The sequence below is a fragment of the Homarus americanus genome, unplaced genomic scaffold (genome assembly GCF_018991925.1).
Source record: "Homarus americanus isolate GMGI-L3 unplaced genomic scaffold, GMGI_Hamer_2.0 scaffold31328, whole genome shotgun sequence".
Classification (NCBI taxonomy): domain Eukaryota; kingdom Metazoa; phylum Arthropoda; class Malacostraca; order Decapoda; family Nephropidae; genus Homarus; species Homarus americanus.
In genome coordinates, this window is record NW_024738309.1 from 247,458 (window position 1) to 264,553 (window position 17,096).

Here is a 17,096-nt window from a genome sequence, read left to right on the forward strand (position 1 = left end):
GTAGTCTGTTGGTAATGATGTTAGTGATAGTAATGGTGCTAGTAGTAGTAGTGGTGGTGGTGGTCCTATGATGATTTGTAGTAGTGATGGCAGCAGAATGGAGAAAGAACTAAAGAAGAAAAATAAAGAAGAGAGAGAGAAAGACATATGTAAATGAACGAAAACTCTCTAAACAAGACTCAGCTTGAACAGGACCCAGTAACTCCCCCTCCCCCCTTATCCCCCTCCTCCGTCACCCCTCCCCACACCCCCTAATGCTCCACTTACCAATGGTTTGCTCCCGGCGACAGTGAAGGGAAACCGAGCTCGCCATCAGAGTATTGCGCCCGGGTGTAAAGTGACGTCAACACAAATAAAAACGCGGCCAGTCGTCTTGTTGGCAGTATGTGGGGTAACAATACTCAAGATGCTCCGGGATGCGAAGGACAGCTCTTTTTTTTTGTTAATTAATTATGAACCCGAGAGAGGTAAATTTAGTACTAAAAGACCTTGAACCGAAATGCAACTTGAAGCTAGACGGCTGTTGGTGGTAATGTTGTTGTTGGTGTTGTTGCTTACGTAATTGCTGCTGTTTTTGTTGTTGTTGCTTTCGTCATTATTGTTGTTTTCGTCATTGTTGTTGCTTTCGTCATTATTGTTGTTGTTGCTTTCATCATTGTTGTTGTTGTTGTTGTTGCTTTCGTCATTATTGTTGTTTGTTGCTTTCGTCATTATTGTTGTTTTCATCGTTGTTGTTGCTTTCGCCAATATTGTTGTTGTTGCTTTCATCATTGTTGTTGTTGTTGTTGTTGCTTTCGTCATTATTGTTGTTTGTTGCTTTCGTCATTATTGTTGTTTGTTGCTTTCGTCATTATTGTTGTTTGTTGCTTTCGTTATTGTTGTTGTTTTCGTCAATGTTGTTGTTGTTTTTATAATCCGCGAGTATGTGGGTATAGGAATCATCTGTTATGTATAATGTTTTTCGACTCTAAACTTCTTCAGAAACATCAGACAACCTGTGCACTGTTTTCCAAGATATTGATGATATAGTTTCGTATTTTAAGTCTGAATTTCGTGATTTCATAAGAATACCTGTAAACTATCATAATTTAGTTGGACTTACCTGTGAACTATCGTATTTTAGTTGGACTTACCTGTGAACTATCGTATTTTAGTTGGACTTACCTGTGAACTATCGTAATTTCATAAGACTACCTGTAAACTATCGTAATTTAGATGGACTTACCTGTGAACTATCGTAATTTCATAAGACTACCTGTAAACTATCATAATTTAGTTGGACTTACCTGTGAACTATCGTAATTTCATAAGACTACCTGTAATCTCGTAATTTATTTGGACTTACCTATGAAATACAGTAGAAAAGGATCATATAATCTCGTATTTAGACATGAAACATTAAAACAAAAAACAAAGAAAAACTAAACAAAATAATAGCCCCTAGAAGCTCACTCAGCCCTGTAACTCGGGACATAGAACAACGAAAACAGAAATGATCCGGCCCTCTGAACCAGCTTAATTGGCCGACAACTGACACTGTTTGTTGACTTCCGCCTCGTTAACTCATTTTATACTCCACGGGGCATTTTGTATCGACGCTCTCATTCCTTATTATATCCATGTATCATCGGTGCTAGGTTGGTTGTGGTTAAAGTCGAGTATTGGTTATGGTTAGGTTAGGTTAGGTTAGATTAGCGTAACTTACTTTTTTTTTATGCACACTGTGGTAGGTAAAAACAAGGCTAACTATTGAAGTCTAGTATGACCACCACTTGACGCCTTACCTGATGTGAAGTAAGATACCGGGACTCAAGTTACCTGGTGGAGAGGCAGGGAGAAATAGTCGCTTGTTCCTGCCCACTTGTCCTCTCTGACCAAAGTGTGTGTGTGTCTTCCCTGGGTGGAGTATGTAGCCAGGTAACTTTACACCCATCCACCCACCCACCCACTCGTCTGTACCTATATGCCCAACCCACCCACCCACCTACATACCTACCTGTCTGCCGAACATACCCTCACACTCGCCCACCCATCTACCAAACCCATCTGCCTACCTACTAAACCCAACCACCTACTTAAGCCACCCACCCACCAAACCCAAATCCACTCAGTCATTTACCAAACTCACCCACCCACCCACCCACCATCGCCACGCGTGACGTATCGTAATGAAGAAGAATTGCCAGCAGCACTATTCTGGGACAGCAACAAACCACGGGGCATGATGGCCGCCACTCAGAGGTAAACAAATATATACATATATATCATGTAACCACTGCCTTGTGTCCCGTGTGGTTCCACTTTACATTGTCAGTTACTCAGACATATTTATTCTGGCTTGTGTATCTTTGACTGTTTTTATTTTTTTTACTGCAACTTGTCTTTCGTATAATCATCCAGTTACGGTATTTGTTTTATTAAGTGACGTAATGATTACCACACTTCTCTATGCTTGACAGTCGTATTGTGTTCTAACAACTATTGTTCTTGGTGTATTTGTTTCCCAAATTACTTGTGTTTTAAGTGTATGTTTTGGCTGGGGCACCACTTAACGTCCCATTTTAAGTTTGTGTGTGTGTGTGTGTGTGTGTGTGTGTGTTTTCACTGTGTGTGTGAGGCAGGTTGTCTTCTCCTTGGTCCTCTCACTCACTCACACCACGAGCCCCGTTAATCCGCCGCCACGCACAATGGCCGTAACCAAAGAGGCTGACTGGCGCATGACTCCACTCCAGTTACGTGCATTAATCTAGTTTTTTGTCTCAAAGATCAGGGGTTTTCCTGTCCTCTCTCAGTCATCCTCTGCTCTCAAGGACATGTGTATGTACAGTAACGCTATACTCCCGTATCCTGAAGGACATGTGTTAACGCTCAACTCCCATATCCTGAAGGACACTGAGGCATCGTTACTCGTGTGTATCCTGAAGAACATGAAGTGTCACTTGTACAGCCTTATATTGAAGGACACGGGACATAGCTTAATACCCCCATACCAGAAGGACACGGGAGATCTTAAAGACATGTTCCCTTGTCCAAAATCAGGAAAAAAATATGGGATTGAACTCCTCACCCATACCCGGGGTTTCTAAAGGACACGCACCTTGTCTCTCCATCGCTTGAAAAGGTTTTAAATGATATATCCTACCATGTCCCCCCCCCCCCCTTCTCATATCCAAGAACTCAAACGGCATCACATTTTTTTTTCGGCTCTCAAATCACTCATATGTTTATAAGATACTTTGACCTCTGACCTACGTGTATTTTGAACCTCTTATGACCTACGTGTACTTTAACCTTTGACCTCCATACTGGAAATTTAAACTGTGCATTGGACGTGTCAAGCTACATGTCCTTATGTTAGTGATTGTAATTTATTGACCAATATCTCTATGTTATTGAAGAACCGTTTAGAGTAAATACCTCTTAGTTCATGTTTTTTATGCGGGATTTATCTGGCGTTTTTTCCATCTTTCTGCCATTAATTTATCTCCAATACTTTATACACAGTTTATATACTTTACATACGGTATATCATGTGTTATATAAGACGTGGGCCAGGAATTTTAAGCGACCTGGTAACCTATACAACAATACATAGCAACAATACATAGAGTCTCCGAATATATAATCTTAGTTCTCATATGTAACTCTGAAATATACAACTATGACCTTTCTCTCTCCCCCGATAATAGGGAATGTGCATCATACTTGCTAAAATGTCAACTCCATCACGTTATAATCTCCCAAATGTCAAAAAAAATATATATATTTATTGCGGCAGACGGAGTGGGGGAAATGTGAAGACGTCTATTCGGTAACACTAACCTCTTCCACGGTGTTGCATTTTAAGTTCAGTTTTTAAAATATCCTTCGCAACGATTACCAAATACTTGTGTCTATGTATATTTGATCTGTTTTATTTTCAGAAGGATTTTACAAGTTAATGTTATTTTTTTTAATTTTAGTTTTTCTGGTGATGATAATAGACCATTTAATGTAATTCACTCGATTGCCACATAACCGCCACATAACTGCTGTAAAATTTGAAAGTTTTCCCATTTTTACCCTCATAAACCTCAATGAACTCTTAAGATCATCCTCAGCTTCTTCTTGTGTAATCACTGCAAGTGGTAAACACGGTGGAGGAATGTGTTAGGAATTATCTAGTTAAATGTAAGCTCAGAGCTGCCATTAAACCCGGGTTATATCATAACACTTATTATGACGCCGGTCACTGTTACGCTTATTACTTAGTTAAGGTCTCGGTTCTCTTGTCTGTATTCTATTTTTAGAGTAGTGTCTGTAATCTTGCTTTCGGGAGTAATACAGAACTGGGTTGACAATTACAGAACTCCTCACTACGCCACCCTGAAGTACTGTATTGTATCGTTATTTAAAATGCCTGACTTCGTTCTGGAAAAAATCGTTGGTTAATAATTTTAGATTAGGTTAGGCTAGGCTAGGTTAGGTTAGGTTAGGCTATATGCAAGTATTGTAGAAATCTAAAATATACCTTGGAAAGTGTACGACAGAGGCATTATTGTTGAGCGAGACGGTAACATAACATTTGTGAAACCTGATCTTGATAGTCGATTGTATTAAAGTGAAACTATTTTTTTGTGAGTATATCGTAACTGTTATTGTATTTCATTATATGTGGTCACTCAAGCGTCCATATATTACGGAAATTCTGTTTGTTTGTTTTTATAGATTTCAGCATTGAAAAGTTGACGCCCCATATTTGCTGTAGACTTAAGTGGATTATTGTAAGGCGTTTTTGATGCACAGAATAACTAACGCTTTAGCTATTCTGTATGTGCAGACGATGCTTTTGATTTGTGAGCATGACACTTTCAGAGGGAAAAGCTAACGCCTCGATCAGGCGTCAGCCTCGTGCATCGCTCAAGTAGCCCAAATAGCTAACAACCAATAAGCGATTTCTCCCACTGAAAATATGCCGATCATGGCCGCTTATGGGGAATATTTTGATTAATATTGAAGAGTTGGGGGCATGTAGGGCAATAAAAAAACTGTGATACAATAATATAAGTAATTCTATACATATACTGTAGTATGTTGGAAAGGACCTGAAACAAAGTATATGGCGGGAAAGAATTGAAAAGGATTTCGCCTAGTTGAAACCTGTTTTGGCTCTTTCCTTTGGTGTAACAATGTTGATAATTAATCAAATATGATTGAAACTTTAATATCATTACTCATAACATACTTTAAATAAGGGTGAACAAGTTGATTACAGTTCTGTAAGTGCAAAAATGAAAACTTAAACCAACCTGAAATTCGTCGTATTTCTTGCACAAGTGTGTGAACACCTAGCCGCGAGAGAAGATTAATTCGAGGAGAAATTACCTTTACAACTGGCCCGATTTTTTGTGTTCCTCTTATTTATTGTTGACTGATTGACTTTTTTCCTTTATTGTCTTTCTTTCTATAATTTTCTATATATTTTCTACTTTATTTCTTTCTGTATTGTGTCCAAATAACATTCTCCTAATTTTATTGTTTTCTGAAGACTGTGTTGTACAACAGTTATTCCCAAAACGCAGTACTGTCGTATTTTTTAATGACAGTCCGAGAAAGCTAACGTGTTAGCTATTCCTTGCATCTTAAAACGCCTTACAATAAACGCCTTAAGTACTGTTATGATTTTTAAAATGGTTCGCCACAACACCAAGTAGATTATACAAAGTAAACCTAATAAACCTTACATTACCGACTGACGTTATGTAGGGTAGCGTCAACCCAAATTAGACTGATTAATGATAAATAGACAATTGATTAGCGCAGTGCCGAATTAACCATGAGGCACTTGAGGCACTGGCCTCAGGCCCCCCAACTCTAAGGGGCCCCAAATCCAAACATTCTCGACGTTGAAGCGCATAAAACATGAACTTCGTTCAACGATGTCCTAGCAACGTCTCAATTTTTGTCTCCTATGAACATTAAATTTGTTATTTTGCAGAAGCTTAATATTGATGAAATCATCGATAAATTTGGGTATATTTTATTCCTGTTATTTATATATACCTTGAGGGTAGGGGGCCTCAAGTTGATCTGTGCCTCAGGCCCCTATTAAGCATAATCCGGCCCTGGTAGCGCCTTAAACAGAAAAGGGCTAGGTTATATCAGTTTCCTCTCTAACATGTATTTTCCCACCCTCTTGGTGTGGCCGGTGTGGCCGGCGGGTCGTGCTAAAGCTCGACAAGTCTTGGATTACTGCCAGTGACGATTCAGCGAGGTCGTATATTTTATATTTTTAACTGAATTCTCGTAATTAATTATTGCCGGAAAGGGGGGGGGGGGCGGAGGGCTGAGGGAGAATTTAATTGATGAATCTGAATATGCCATAATTGTATGTTATTGGCAGTGCCTAACACGTTTGCTGGTTGGGTGATGATTTCTACACATTCACTGATTGGTTGATGGTGTCTACACCTCCGCTGATTGGTGGATGATGTCTACACGCTCCCTGATTGGTGGATGGCGTCGAGGGACTTTTTTTCGACAAAGTTTCTGGAAATTTTTCATTAAGTTTATTTGCCGTCCGTTGGAATTAGTGTAGGTTGGTAATTCAGGGAAAATTTGATTACTTCTGTTAAAATTTCATCTCGAAATTCACTAATTGTAGCAGCGTAAATTACATTATGGGAGATGACTGCGCAGAAGACCAGTGACAGATTGCACTTCATAGTTGTCCCGGTCCTGACCTCCAGCCTTGACTTGCCCCAACCATTAACCATTAATCCATTTGAAGTTCAAGGCCCCATCGGAGTTAAGGACGACCTAAAAAAGACCCCATTAGGACTACGCCTCTATTCTAATGGTCAGACTTTGGTCTATTAAGGCTGACCTATTCAACCAATTAGCGGATGACTGACTGACTATTGGAGGATGAAGCGGTTTGAGTCTCACCTCCTCGTAAACTTAAGGTATTCCCCTCACCCCTTAGCTAGTGTTGTAGGGAGGCATCAAACAGACTCACTTAGCGGCACAAACTCGGCAGTTAAAGTGACGTCACTGTACACCAAGACGTAATCGTAATCAGATTTATCCTCTTGGATTTACGAGAAAAAGTTTAAGATTCTTTTTATGATCTGAGAGGGAGGCTACTGGTGAAGGGAGAGTGAGAGATCGAGTGAGGGAGAAGGGGGGTGGGGTGAGAGAGGGACTTTAAGGAGGAAGATGAGAGGGAGGTGGAGGAAACGGTGAGAGAGACGTGGAAAAGGAAGGAGAACGAAATTAAGGAAGCGGTGAGAGGGGCTTGGAAAAGGAGTAGGGATAGTAGGAAGGAGAAAGATATAAAGAAGAAAACGGGGGAAGGAAAGGAAAGGGGCAGGACGAAAAGGGGGAAAGCAGAGGGGGGTCAGAGGTTGAGTAGAACAGGAAGAATCCTACAAAGGAATCTCTTGATGATCGTTCAAGCAAGTCATTATACACCCTCCCTTTCCTAAAAACACCATCCCTTCCTCACCTACCTGTACACCCTCCCTTCCCTAAAACACCCTCCCTTCCTCACCTACACCCCCTAAACCCTCCTTTTCCCACCCTAACCACCCACCTCCACACCCATGCAACCCAACCTTCCCACCCACAACACTTATCTACCCACCTACACCACCCACCTACCCACCCACAAACACTTAGTCATCCATACCATCCACCTACACTATACCCATCTTCCTACCCATACCACACATACAACCTACTTACCCACCCACCCCCACCATCCACCCACCCACACCACCTACCCACACCACCCACCACACCATCCATCCACCCACCCACACCACTTCACACCCACACCACCACCCACCCACACCATCCGCTTCCATTGACTTGCACTTAGTAGCTGCATCAGTCCCCATGTATAGAACCAAACAAAGAATATTTTTGAAATACTGTGTACCATTCAGTGTCATAATATCCTGACCACTGGGGTTAGTTATACACACCCTTTGTGAACTCTAGTCTGTTAACCCTTTTGGGCTACCGCTCACAGGATCAGTATGGGGTGCACATAAACTAGCCGTTGTAAGGTGCAAAATTATATAAAAAAATAACACTTCCCCCGAACCCATACCACCCGTTTACCCTCAACCAACATCACCCACCCACCCATCACAACCCATCTACTACACACCCTCTCCCACCCATTCATCAATCTATCCACCCATACAACTCCGCACCAGTCTCCTCCACCCACCCAAGAGTAGCATCCCAGGCGACCAGAGGAAACAAGAAAGTCGATAATGTGTCTCTTGTGGGGGAGAACCTCATCCTGTCTCTCTGTTGTTGTTGGGTCCTCAAGGTGTGAGAGATTTAGGTTAGAGAAAGAAACACTTAAACTTGTACCAGTGCCATCTTGAGCCAGTGCCATCTTGAGCCAGTGCCATCTTGTGCCAGTGCCATCTTGTGCCAGTGCAATCTTGTGTTAGTGCCATCTTGTACCAGTGCAATCTTGTGTTAGTGCCATCTTTCTCATTTCAGTGCCATCGTCCTTGACTCACCCATTTTAGTCAGTGTCATATTCTGTGCCTCAATGCCATCTCCATTACCTCGGTGCCATCTCCAGTGTCACAGTGCCACTCTGAATTAACATTAAGGAAACGCAGCTAATATGTTACATGCCTAAGTTAAGTGTGTGTGTGTGTGTGTGTGTGTGTGTGTGTGTGTGTGTGCGTGCGTGCGTGTGTGTGTGTGTGTGTGCGTGTGTGACCTACAAGTCCTTCACGTTAATGAATGACGTCCTGACCCCCCCACCTTCCCTCCTTCCCCCTTCTTCTCCCCCTTCCTCTTCCTCTTTCTTCCCTTCCTTCCTCCATCCTTCCTCCTTCCTTCTCCTCCCTCTTCCCTTCTTCTTCCCCTCCCCCTTCTTCCCCTTCCTTTGCGTGCCTTACCCATTTCCCCTTCCCATTCTCTACCCTTTATCTCTCATCTCTACTTTCCTACGACCCAACCTAACCTAACCTAACCTAACCCTTTCTTTTCCATGCCTTTCCTTCTTTCCTTGTCTTCTTTCCATTCCCCTTTTCTCCTTTTTCAATTTCTTTTCACGAAGGAGATATAAGATGAGAGGAAAGGGAAGGGAGGGGGAAAGGAGATGGAGGGCGAGGAAGCGGATGGTAAGGGAAGGGAGAGGGAGTAAAGGAAGAGAACAGGGAGGGAGAGGGAGGGAGGAAAGTAAGAGACCAGGAAGGGGGAGAGAGGAAGGCAAGGCGAGAGAAGGAGGGAGGGAGAAGGAAGGAAGAAAACAGGGAGAGAGAGGGAAGGAAGGAAGAGAACAGAAAGAAGGGAGAGAGGAAGAGAGAGAGAAAGAGAGAGAGAGAGAGAGAGAGAGAGAGAGAGAGAGAGAGAGAGAGAGAGAGAGAGAGAGCAGAGGAGGCAGGGAGAGAGAGAAGGAGGGAGGGGATGATGACGAGTTAGGTTAGATCTTCCTCACCTCTCCAGTTTTTACCTCCCTGCATTGAAGACGTAAGAGACTAATGCCATGGTCGTGTGTGAGTGTGTGTGTGTGTGTGTGTGACAGAGAGAGACAGATAAAATGAAAGAAAGAAAGAAATACAAAATAAGAGAGAGAGAGAGAAAGAAAGAAAGAAAGAAAGAAAGAAATTCTCCTAGACTCTCCACAACTCCACACAAGAAGGTCTCCCTCGAGAAGAACTATTTGTGGCTCTTAAGTTAGTCAAGGAGGAGGAGGAGAGAGAAAGAGAGAGCGAGAGAGAGAGAGAGAGAGAGAGAGAGAGAGAGAGAGAGAGAGAGAGAGAGAAATAGAGAGAAGATAAATAACTCGACATTCTCTTTCATGTATCTGCGTCAGTGAGCTCTATATCTGTACTACAAGCTCTGCCAATAAATTTGTTAAACTAAAACTCTATATCTGCCCTACATGACTTGCAGACTAACTAGGGTTATATATATTTTTTCCCTACGTGGAAGTTTTTGTTTCTCTCTCACCTATGCGCTGCTAGGAGTCCAATCAGCTGTATGGTGGGGATACGTCTTTCATTAAGGCACTTTGAACTTTTAATGCCTTTCTTGGGCTGTACTTGGTTAAATCGACTTACTGTTTGCCATTGTTTGTATAACTGTAGTGTCTTGTGTCTTGGTATATACACGCTGAATCCACACACACACACAAACACACACACACACAGGTATTCGTCACCACATTAAACATGCAGGTGATGTAACTGGAGCAGGTGGGAGGCTAATGTGTCTTTTCTCTTCTTCCTGCAGGTGAGCACAACTTCCCTCACTCGGGCAAGTTAGCAGCGGGGTACCAGAGTAAGGTAAGGAGACGGATAGGCGGCGTCGGTGTTCGGATCTTCTCGGGTTGCTTTTGGGTCCTCCGATTGCCGCCGTTCGGGTTGCCTTCGGCCTATTTGAGTCGTCTGGGAGCCGTTCGGGTTGCCTCGGGACTCTTCGGATTGGTTCGGGGGGTTTCTGGGGTTACCTCGGTTCACGTCGGTGTTTCTTGGCTCTTCTTTTCCCGGCTTATTTGGGAACGTAAGATGTTTGAGAGAGAGAGAGATGTAATGGATTCTGTTATGGGGGGGGGGTCTTCAGGGGATCTCACAGACCTTTAAAACGGTTTAAATGTTTTTGCTTTGGATTCAGTTCATAATATCCTTACATATATTTGGTTTTGTCGGATTTGATCGGATTTTGTCGGTTCTTATTTTTTGGGGGTGGTGGGGGGGGAGGGTTTGCTCGCGAGGATTTTTAAATGGTCGCAACATCTTGTGTACTCGGAGGTTTTAAGAAATTTAGAAGGTATTAATTTTTTCTTCATATTTTATTGTATATTTTCGATTTATTTAATTTTATTGTGTTTTTTATTTATTTATTTTTTATTGTATCTTTTCGATTTAGTCACGTTTCCCTGCTATGATTTTCAGTGGATCTTTTGCTGTTTTTATTTGGGAAAACAGTGAGGAAGAGTTGTCGAGTTTTGCCGCTATTGTAGGCAGGCTTGAGGTAAATATATTGATAGATAGAGGGATGGATGGATAAATAAGGGAATGGATAAATAAATGGATGGATAAATTGATAGATGAACGGGTAAATAGATAAATTGAGAGAGAGAGGGAGAGAGAGAGGTGGGACACTTGAGTGAGGCCACTAATGTAGGCAGGCAAGCAGGGAGGGGGCGGCACAAAGTGACTTGGCTCACTCTACTCATCAGCGTTATACTTCCCCACAACGGACCTGATTCTTGCCCACACCACCAACGAACCTGACTCTTGCCCACACCACCAGCGGACCTGACTCTTGCCCAAACCACCAGCGGATCTAACTCCCGCAAAGCACTAAATTTCTCTCTCTCTCTCTCTCTCTCTCTCATTAACGTTCGTCTCCCTATTTTCGCATATATATCCTCCCCATTCTTCCTCTCCCGTCTCCCCTCCTCCTTTCTCCCCACCTTCTATATCTCCCCACCCTTTCACACACTCATTAACAAACAAACACACACACACACACTTAAACTTGGTATCTGCTGACTCTCCTGTGAGTAGGTAGGGTACTTTCAGGCGCTCCATGGGTGAACAGGCAGTCACTTGTCGGTTCCTCCTCCTACCCCTCCCGCTCCCCCTTCTCCACCTGGATTTACCGGCAAACTCCCACCAAGGAAAACGTGGTAGGATTGACGATCAATTTATGACTGATTTAAAAGTGACAATTTCAATTAGAAAATAGAATCAACATGGGGCTAAAACAGAGAAGTGGTCAATGGGAATACACTGCCTTTACCCCTGTCAGTGTTAGTGTTTACAGTACACAAGCGGAGGGACACTGTGACGACCACACGGTACCCTCCACACCACTACAACCTGATCTGTTATCCTCACAACCTGACCTGTTATCATCACAACCTGACCTGTTATCCTCACAACCTGACCTGTTATCCTCACAACCTGACCTGTTATCCTCACAACCTGACCTGTTATCCTCACAACCTGACCTGTTATCCTCACAACCTGACCTGTTATCCTCACAACCTCACCTGTTATCACAACCTGACCTGTTATCATCACAACTTGACCTGTTATCATCACAACCTGACCTTTTATCCTCACAACCTGACCTGTTATCCTCACAACCTGACCTTTTATGCTCACAACCTGACCTGTTATCCACACAACCTGACCTGTTATCCTCACAACCTGACCTGTTATCATCACAACCTGACCTGCTATCCTCAAAACCTAACCTGTTAGCCTCACAACCTTACCTGCTATCCTCACAACCTGACCTGCTATCCTCTACAACACCATGACACATTTTGGAACTGAAAGATTATATTCAACAACCCACTCCTCAATGTCTCCATACTTAACACACACACACACACACACACTCACCATCATGGTTTTAAGTGAATAATGACCATTGCTGTCGTTTAACCTTGACACACTAGGTTCAGGCAGTACTGTGATATATGTGTGTGTGTGTGTGTGTGTGTGTGTGTGTGCGACCCCTGTTGGTACGTGTGGTACTCGAGGGACAGCTGTTATCAAGAAAGTTATCACTGGAATATGTTATTGCTAGGATCACCCTCCCCCCCTTATACACCTCACAAACATACACGTCAACTAGGAGGAGGGAGATAGGTAGGATGAAAGAGAGAAGGAGGAGGAGGAAGCAGGGGTAGGATGAAGGAGGAGAAAGAAGGAGAGGAGGAAGCAGGGTAGGATGAAGGGGAGGAGGAGGAAAAAGCAGGGGTAGGATGAAGGAGGAGAAAGAAGGAGAGGAGGTGAAGGAAGAGGAAGAAGTGAGGGTAGGATGGAGGGGATGAGGAGGAAGAAGCAGGGGTATGATGAAGGGGAGAAAGAAGGAGAAGAGGAGGGGGAGGAGGACGCAGGGGGTGAGATCGGGTGGTAATGGAAGCCGGAGGACCTCTCTCTCTCTCGGCTACCCACTTTGCCCTCCCCACTTGTAAGTCATACACAACCTGCACCCTCTGCCTGTCATTACCTCCCCCTCTTCTCTCCCTCCTCGTCCTCCGACCTCTCTTCAATCCATAAAGTCCTCCCCTCGCCTTACCCACATTCTTTCCTACCCTCCCTCTTCTGTTGCAGTTGTCCTTTTTTTCTCCTCATTCATTCCTCATCATCAGCATTATTATTCTCTCCCTCCCTTCTTCTTCCTCCCTTCCAGTACTCCACCCCTTCATTATCTCCCTATCCTTCTCCCCTTCTCTCAACACCAAGCATCCCCGCGCCCCCAGTCTTTCATCGCCCCATCCCCCCCCTCCCTCACCAACCAACCATCCCATCCTACTCTCCCCACACCCTCAACCAACCATCCCATCCTCCTCTCCCCACACCCTCAACCAACAATCCCATCCTCCTCTCCCCACACCATCAACCAACCATTCCATCCTACTCTCCCCACACCATCAACCAACCATCCCATCCTCCCCTCCCAACACCACCAGCCAACCATCCCATCCTCCTTTCCCCACACCACCAACCCCTCCATCGTGTAAGGCCAGACATACTGCTTCACACACCTGTACTCACGCATTTGTGAATAAGTTACCCTTTATGTATAGAACTAAACAAATAATGTAATTGAAATACTGTGTAACATTCAGTGCCATAATATCCTGACAACGGGGGTTAATTATTATGACCCGTTGTGAACTCTACTCTGTAATCCTTTTGCGCTACCGCTCACAGGATGAGTGTTGGGTGCACAATAAAGTAGCAGCTGTAAGCGGCAAAATAAAAAAAAATCATCGCTGGCACGTGTGGGAGCCATAACCACTCCCCCCCCCCCGGCTGTTACTGAAGGATGACTGGTGGAATCCATATGAAAGTGACAGGACCTACTCGAGAGGTTAGACTGGCCGGAGCCCCAGTGTTTTAGAGGCAACAGGAGGGACCTTAACGTCATAGGGGTATCCTGGGCGACAGACCAACACAACACTATACGATATACAAACATAAGAATATAAGAATGGAGGAAACTACAGCTGGTCTATTGGCCCTTGCTGGGCAGTCCCATTTGCACCCAACCCCTATCGCTCATATATCCATCCGACCTATGTTTGAAGCTATTCAGTGCATTCGAGTTAATGATGATGTTTGGTAACTTGTTCCACTCATCCACTACTCTATTTTTAAACCAGAGTTTACCTATTTCTAGCCTAAATCTAAATTTTTCTAATTTAAAACCATTGTTACGAGTTCGCTCCTGGTTGGATAGTTTGAGTACCTTTGTTATATCACGTTTGTTTAGCACTGACTTCCATTTATACACCTCTATCATATCGCCCCTCACTCTACGTTTCTCGAGGGAGTGCAGATGCTTTAACCTGTCTCTGTACTCAAGGTTCCTAATGCCCGGGATTAGTCTTGTCATTCTCCTCTGAATTCTTTCTCGGGATTCTATATCCATTCTGTAGTACAGTGACCAGAACTGAACTTCGTAATCCAAGTGAGGTTTCACAAGCGCAAGATATAGTTTTAGGATGGCCTCCCTAGTCTTGTAACTAACACTCCTTTGTATGAACCCAAGTACACACACACACACACACACACATAAGAACATAAGAAAAGAGGGAGTTTGCAATAGGCCGGTTGGCCTATGCATGGCAGCTCCTGTCGAGAGTTACTACCACTCTCTATCATCCATGAATCTATCTAGCCGCCTTTTGAAACTTTCCAGAGTTCCAGCACTTACTACAAAGTTGCTAAGCTTGTTCCACTCGTCCACCACCCTATTTGTGAACCAGTTCCTTCCTATCTCCCTCCTAAACCTAAACTTATCCAACTTAAATCCGTTGCTCCGAGTCCTATCCTGCTCGGATATTATAAGAACTTTATCTATATCCCCTTTTTGATTCCTTTCACCCACTTAAATTCTTCTATCATATCTCCCTGCACTCTTCGTCTTTCTAGGTAATGCAAGTTAAGTTTCTTTAACCTATCCTGATATGGAAGGTTTCTAAGTCCCGGAATCATTTTCGTCATTTTTCGCTGCACCGACTCTAGTGAATTGATATCCATTCTATAATAAGGGCACCAGAACTGAACCACATAATCGAAGTGCGGCCTGACTAGCGCAAGATATAGTTGCAATAAGACCTCTGCACTCTTATTACTTACACTTCTAGATATAAAACCCAATACTCTGTTTGCCTTATTTCGAACATTAACGCACTGTTTTCTAGGCCGTAGGTCCGGGCTTACAAGTACCCCTAGGTCTCTTTCACAAGTCGACTTCTCTAGGTTGATGTTGTTAAGGCTGTATACATTATCAGTATTTGTTCTTCCAATATTAAGTACGCTGCACTTGCTGGTGTTGAATTTCATTTGCCATTTTTCAGACCACCCCTGCAGTTTATTTAGATCCTCCTGTAATGCATTTGCATCCTGCCCTGAATTAATCTGCCGCCCTATTTTGGTGTCATCCACAAACTTGCTTATGTCACTGCTGATCCCAGTATCTAGATCGTTTATGTAGATTATGAACAAGAGTGGGCCTAGTACTGACCCCTGGGAACCCCATTGGTTACACAGCCCCACTCAGATTTAACGCCATCTACGCTGACCCTCTGCGTTCTATCGGTGAGCCACGATTTTATCCAATTTACAACTTTCCCCTCGATACCATGTTAAATGCTTTGCCAAAGTCTAAGTAAATAACATCGTAATTTTCGTCATTATCTACTTCTCGAAGACTTTCCTAAAAAACGTCAGCAGATTTGTTAGACAAGATTTTCCCTTTGTAAACCCATGTTGAGAGTCGTAGATTAATTTGCTTTTCTCTAGATGCGATCGGATGCTATCTGCTATAAATGATTCAAGAAATTTTCCCACTACTGACGTCAAACTAATCGGCCGGTAATTTGACGCTGATGCTCTGTCTCCCTTTTTGAATATGGGTACTACATTTGCCTGTTCCACAAGTCTGGCACAACTCCGGTGTCTAATGATTTTGTAAATAAATTCACGAGGGGTCCTCTAATCTGTTCCCTACACTCTTTCAAGACTCGAGGGAAAATTTCGTCCGGCCCTGGGGATTTTGTCTTCTTTAGTTTATTTATCCTCTTAAGAACATCCTCTTTTCTGATAGTGATATTCTTTAATTTCTCTTCTTCCTTTCCTCTAAATATCAGTTCCACCTCTGGAATTTCCTCGCGAATTTCTTCTGTGAAAACTGATAAGAAGTAGTTGTTCAATGCTTTGCTTATTTCTCCACTGCCATTTATCACTTCTCCCCTCCCTGACTTTAAAGGCCCAACTTGTCCTTGACTTTTGTTCTATGTACCTGGAAAAATCCCTTGGGATTCGCCTTGGATTCACTTGCTATTTTGATTTCATAGTCTCTCTTTGCTTTCCTTACATTTTTCTTAAGACACACACACACAGACACACACACACACACACACACACTAACTCTTTGTAATACGAGGCGACAATGTATTCCTTATCGTATCTTAAGGGGTAACAAGAAATGCATTAGATAGATAGATAGATATACATACAACTAAGAAGGGGAAAAACCCTGTCTGATCTGACCTGACCTGACCCGAGAAACCCGACTACAAGAGGGAGGATAGGAGAGTGGGGGGCAGGTGGGGATGAAGGGAGGGAGGATACGATTGTGAGGTGAGAGGGAAAGGAGAGAGAGATGTTGGGGGAGAGGGGAGGGGATAGGGATGTGGAGTGAGAGGGGAAATGGGAGAAAGGAAAGGGCACTGACTAATAAGGGGGGGGGGGTGCTAGGGGGGGATCAAAAGCTGTCTCTCTATCAATGCTGGACAAATGGTGGATCAATACACTACTTACACATGAAATACTCTCTCTCTCTCTCTCTCTCTCTCTCTTCCCGTCTGCATCATCTGCCTCCTTCACTCCATCTCCCTCCTCGTCGCCGTCTCTGTGGACATGATCGGTGTCTCTGTGTGCACTTGAAGAGTTTGACTCGTTTATGTACGCACGTGCACGCTGACTTTGTGTGTCAGTTTGTCTATGTGTGTGTGTGTGTTTGTGTGTTTTTGTTTTAAGTGTTTGTGTATGCTTGTACGTGTTTCTTGTATTTATGAGTGTGTTTGTTTATGTTTCAGTTTT

At 43.4% G+C, this 17,096-nt stretch overlaps 1 long non-coding RNA gene across 1 annotated transcript in view; it reads left to right on the plus strand.

Moving 5' to 3' along the window:
• The window catches only part of LOC121874031, a 94,482-nt gene extending 84,178 nt beyond the window's left edge, over positions 1-10,304 (plus strand). Inside the window, exon 4 of the long non-coding RNA XR_006090335.1 lies at positions 10,252-10,304. This is a non-coding gene — a long non-coding RNA (uncharacterized LOC121874031). The remainder of the gene's footprint in view (positions 1-10,251) is intronic.
• Positions 10,305-17,096: the final 6,792 nt, after the last annotated feature.